We start from the raw sequence: 6,232 nt of genomic DNA, 5'->3' as shown, positions 1-6,232 counted from the left end.
GTGTAAGCCAGATCAAATTAATCAAAGCCTCCTAAAAGGTAATTACTTGGAAAAAATAGTGGTTATTGAAATCTTTTAGACTGGTAAGTAAAATACTACATTTTATATGCTGAATTAAAAACTAAGCCAAGTGATAAAGTAGCTTTTTCCTGTGGTGTTTAACTTTAATAAATTGCATATTAATTTTTAAAACCTAAGAAAACCAAGGGATGATTCTTTTCTGTACACACACACACACACACACACACACACACACACACACTTTTGCGGGGGTCAGAGCACTCCACAGCAGCGGTCAATATGCGGACGGGGTTGAGATCACTGGAGAAACTCATTTCTGTCTCTTCACAGCAATGAAACCCCAACTAAGACACAGCCCATGCAGGGGGAGGACTGGCCTGGACACAGGGGGCCTCTGGAGTGGAGGAAAGGCCTCCTCGAGGAAATCCCCAGTTGGACGATGCACAGGAAATCATTAACACGCAGCCGCAGAAACACTCTGGGTCAGCCCTGGGGCTGGGGATGGTGAGGCATGTTGGTGGAGACTGAAGCCACGGCAGGGACTACATCGCACAGGTGGCTTCTAAATTGATGTCATGGTTCTGGCAGCCCATGACTGCAGGGTCTCTCCTGGGAACATCCAGGCATGTCCCTACGCCCGGGCTCGGGGCTCTCCACTCTTCTCTGGGGGCTGTGAGCTCAGGAGGCATACCTCACAGCGTTCACTATACTCCTTGGTATAAACTGACCAAAGTTTCTCTTTTGGTAGGGGGTGGGTAGGGTTTGAGACAGGGTTTCTCTGTAGAGCCCTGGCTGTCTTTGACTTGCTTTGTAGACCAGGTTGGCCTGGAATTCACGGAGAGCGGCCAGCCTCTGCCTCCAGAGTGCTGGGATTAAAGGTGTGGGCCACCATGCCCAGCCCATAAGTTCATGCTAAACTGCCCATGGCCGGCGGGATAGCTCAGCGGATGAAGGCGCCTGCCTCCAAGCCTGACAGCCCAAGGTCAGTGCCCAGAACCCCACGACAGAAGGGAAGCACTGACTTCCTCAAGCTGTCCTTTGACCTTCACACATACGCACGCAAATAAAGAATTATAACTTAAACCAAACACGCCTTCCCCGGAGGTCGAGATGTAGCTCAGCAGGTAGCGTGCTTGCCGAGATGGAGCCCTAGCTTCCATCCCAGCACGGAAGAGACAAAGTATGGCGGCACGTGCCTACAATCCTCGTGCCTCCTCGTGCCTCCTCATTCAAAGTCATCCTCAGATGCACGTAGACTGAGGCCAGCTTGGGCTATCGCAGACAGACAGACAGACAGACAGACAGGCAGACTGGCAGACCGGCAGACAAACTATCCCCAGACTGCAAGAACTGAGGCTCCTCAGCTGATAATATGAGATGCTATCACTCACCCAGAGATGTGCCCGGAGACCCCCAAGAATGAGAAAGGAAGAACAGAGGTTACCTAACCCACAGTAGCAGACGCCTCCTGCCAGGTGTCAGGGTCCCGTCTGGGGACAGGACCGCCAGGATGCTGGCCGGAGCCGGTAGTGAGCGCCATGATGGCGGCAGCCGCCTCTACAGTCCCACACACCTCTATGAGCACAGCTTCCTGTCCCAGTTTACGGTTTCTGCAGGAGCTGTCACATGGGCCTGTACCCTGGAATACACAGCCAGGAGGCCAGGCTACGGTAAATGTGATAATCGGCCATTCTGCCCACTTGGAGCCTCACCAGTGGCTCAGGCTCAGGAGCTTGCTGGGCCCGACCCCTCCTGTCCTGGGTTCTCACCCAGAGCCTCCTCGCTACACTCTAACACAGAGCACCCTCTCCTCTAGGCTCTGACAGGCTCTGTCACAGGCCCTGCCTACTCTCCACCTCCCATCCATCCAGCTCCAGCCTCACTGACCCCCGTGGGTCTGCCTCGGGGCCTTTGCGCTCACGGTCCCTCTGTTCAGACACCTCTTGCTCAGGTTCCAGCAGCCTCATCCTGTCTCTCATAGTCTTAGCTCAGATACGGCTCCTCCAGGGTCTACTTAACCACCAGGAAGATGGTCACACACCCAAACCTTGTCCCCTTCACCACATGGCTCATCCAGTCCCTTTACAACATGGCCTGCCCATATGGCCTGCCCCTGCCTTGCATGTCCAGTCTCTTTCTATTGCCCATGAAGACTCTAAGCTACTGAGATTCTCTGTGTCTACTGTGACTCTGGTGCTTAGAATTGCGCAAGACACATGTTGTCCAGAAGATGTTGGCTGCCTGGAGACTAGCGTCAGGGGGGAACTGGGGCTCTGGGATTTCTGTCCCGAGGGAACTCATGAGTTATAGGAGGAGACAAGTGACCAGACAGAATTCCTAGTACCCTGCAAGTAACCAAAGGGAGGAGAGAGGAAGGGAGAGAGAGATTGGCGGGCTCTACGTGGGAGGACCAGACTCTTCTTCCTGCAGAGAGTGACCTCAGAACTGAGTGCTGGAGGATGCGTCACGCTGGTGCCTGGGGAGGCCTTCAGGATCTTACCCAAAGGATCCCTGGGAGGAAGGCTGCTGCGTAGACCTGTCGATAGGAGCTTTTGGAATCTGAGCAGTGAATGCAAAGTCCCCGAGGCAGGGAGCCCTCGGTGACACCCTGGGAACGGGCATGTGGGTTAGCAAAAGCTCCGGCTTGTTCTGGACACACTGATGACTCACTAGGAAGGTTTCCCACGGTTGTTTCGGCCTTTTCAATGTGAAGACTTTTAAACCGTGGAAGAACTCAAAACCACAATTTCCAAAGGACCCCTCTGTCTAAATTGGTGTTTCCCATGTCCCTTGCCCAATTATGACCATATTCGGGCCTATTGCCAAACAATTCCAGCGCCAGCTTTCTAAAAATAGCCAGCCTTTCTTTAGGACCACGGAGGGCGGCGCAACCTGTTTTAGGCTCTCAGTGGCTCTCCCTGGTCACCTGGATTCCGGTCTCTAGTTTCTCTGGTGGGGTTACGAACCAGGGCAGGGGGTGGGATGATTAAAGATGCAGACTGTGAGTGTAAAGCCACTGCCCTCCAAAGCGTCAGGGAGTGTCCCTACTCCTCCCCGGGATCCTTGAAGCATCATGTGGATTACACAAAGGGTGAGCTGAGGCACACAGCATCATGTAGGAGGCCTCTAGAGTGGGCCCAAAGCACTGATTCTCAGTGTGAGAAAAGCATGAGAGTGTGTGTGCGCGTATCATTTGCTTTTGCGGGGCACCAGCCTTGACAGAAAGAATCAACACATTTTGGCTCACGGTTTCAGAGGGTTTTACTCCATCTTTGTAAGGACGGCGAAGCCGGATGGCTCAGATCATGGTCATGGGAGTGTGTGATGGGGGCTGTTTACGTCACAGGGTGAGAAAGCAGAGAGCTAAGCCAGAACCAGAGGCCTGCCTGACACTTTTATCTATCTCTGTGTGTGTGCCTACACTGTGTATCTATCACAGTGTATGTGTGTATCTGTGTATCACATGTATGTCTGGTGCCAACAGAGACCAGAAGAGGACACTGGGTCCCTGAAAACCTGATCTATAGACAACTGTGAGCTGCCATGTGGTTTCTGAGAATTGAATGTGGGTCCTCCGGCAGAGCAGCCATTGATTTTAACCACCGAGCCATCTCTCCAGCCCCCAGGCTATAAGTTTCAAAGCGCTGCCCCTGGCCACTACTTCCAAAAGTGAGGTTCTACACCTGAAAGGTTTCCACAGCCTCCAAAATGGCATCATCAGCTAGAGGACAAAACATGAGCGTGTGCGGAACGTGCCAAACTTAGACTGTGTCAATACAGTGTGTGTGTGTATGTGCGCGCGTGCGTGTGTCTTCATACATGAGTGGGCCTGGCACTTAGACAGACACACACGCTTCCAGCCCCACAGACCTGCCCTGTGCCGCTCTGCATTCCACTTGCCTAGAAGACAAAAGCTACGACCTCACAACAGCTCCACTAGAGGTAGAAAATGAGCTCCGAGAACTTGCCAGCTCCAGGCAGCATGGCTTGGGTGGACCCTAGGCTCCAGCACCCACTCAGTGTCTTTCCACTTTGTGCTTTTAGATCCCAAGGCAGGGGGGGGTGGGGGTTGCAGTGAGGGTTTGACCAGCTTCTAAAAATCTCCTAGGTGACCCATCCACACATGCGACAAATATGAACTGGACACCTGCTGTTTTCCTGTGTTGGCAACAGTGATGAAGGGGGAGCCAGGCAGGCAAAGTCCCTGCCCCCAAGAGCTTGGGGCCTGGTGAGGGACTTAGATATCGCATGTGGCAGGGAGTAGTGGAACTATGTAAGGTAAGGGACAGAGGATGCCGAGGAGCAGAAGTGAGCTGCCTTCCAGAAGGCGGTCAGAGGAAACTTTCTGAAGAAGGGACATTTGGCCTGTGGTTGCCGAGCTGAGGTGGCTGACCCCTGACCCTGTCCACTCCCTGGAACCCACATAAAAAGCTGTTTTGGGGACATGAATCTGTAATCCTAGTTCTTATGTTGGGGGATGTGAGGCAGAGATGGGAGGATCTTCCGGAAGATGGAGAGCCAGCTACCTCGGAGTACACAGGCAGCAGAAACAAGGGAACCAAATGCTTGGGAAAGTTGACCTCTGACCTCAACAAGAACACCATGGCATGCGTGTACACACACACACACACACACACACACACACACATGCATGCATGCACACACGCACAACAATAATAATAGCATTTTTAAATAAAGGGGCGGGGGAAGAGGTAACATCTGAAGAAAGATTAAAAGCCTGAAGGAAGCCTGTGAGATTGTGATTCCTGGAAATGTCAGCTGCTACGCACATGAAGTCCCACCGACACGGCTGCCTAAACATGATCTGAGTGAGGATGGCATCCGTAGACATGATTAAATGGTGAGGGGAGTTCCCAAGGCCCAATCTGAGACGGAGACCATAGACAAACAGCTACAGGCAACAAAGGAAAGCTGAGAGTGGGAGAAATAGCCCCACCTCCACCCCGGGGAGGACACACCAACTGGTTACACAGTACCAAATGGTCAGCCCTGAAAACATACATACATACAAACATACAAACATACATACAAGTAACACACAGACTGGCACACTGGGCAGTTTGCATTTATATATTTAGGAACACACACACACACACACACACACTATTAAAGAAGAAAGAAAAGAGGGGAGTTGCACATGAAAGGAGTCGGAGAATGGGGAGAAAAGAGAAAATAATGGAAATTATATTATAATCTCAAAAAAGGGAGAGAGAGAGAGAGAGAGAGAGAGAGAGAGAGAGAGAAGCAAGCCATGCATCCATCTGAAGGAGATACGCATGATGTCTTACTCAGCCAACAGAGGGATGAGGACGTACCAAGGGCTTGGGGTGAGAACCAGTTTGGATCTGTAGAGCCCATAAAGATGCCTGAGCTAAGGGGCTGAGAGATGGCCCAGCTGTTAAGAGCCCTGGCTGCTCTTCCAGAGGAATCAGGTTCAATTCCTAGCATCCCAATGGCAACCCAATTCCAAAGGATCCAGTACCCTCTCTTGGCCTCTGCCTACACCAGGTAAGCGTGGCACGCAGAAATACATGCGGGCAAAACAGCCATATACATAAAAGAAAATAATGTTTTAAAAGATGCACGAGACGTCTCTTCTGTTGCACAAGAATCTGAGTGCTCTGCCTCCCCCAAGCTGATCTCCTCTCAAGGCCACACCCGGAGTACCGAAGCCCACAAAGACAGAAGTGCTGGGAGTTAGCATTCCCCTGCTGCACAGCCACAGTCTTGAACAAGTGCTTAGGTGGTAGGGACAACACTGATGTAGCATGTGCCGTGTCCATGGGAGGATCGAGGCAGGGCCGCTCTCTGCTCGAACATGTCCTGGGGTGATACGTAGCACCGTGTGGCTAGCAGGTAAATGAGAAGCTCAGTATCTTTCTGTTTTCAGTGAGGGTGATGGGGGCGTGGTACCCTGCCGGGCTGAGTTGGTCCACCGGGTCACAGCCTGTATCATGGCCCTCAGGACCTCATCTCGAGTGCAGGATGGAGAGCCATGGATGGCAGTTCTCAAGCACAGGCTCTGCTTTCCTTCACTAAGGAGGGACATGCACTCAGCATTGAACCTTCCGTGGAATGAGCCCTCCGTGGGTCCCGGGGAGCTATTGACTCTCTTTCTTAATTTTTTATTTTTCTTTTCTTTCTTTCTTTCTTTCTTTCTTTCTTTCTTTCTTTCTTTCTTTCTTTCTTT

This window comes from Psammomys obesus, unplaced genomic scaffold, assembly GCF_907164565.1.
Source record: "Psammomys obesus unplaced genomic scaffold, mPsaObe1.curated_primary_1811, whole genome shotgun sequence".
Lineage (NCBI taxonomy): Eukaryota > Metazoa > Chordata > Mammalia > Rodentia > Muridae > Psammomys > Psammomys obesus.
This window is presented reverse-complemented; position numbering follows the sequence as displayed.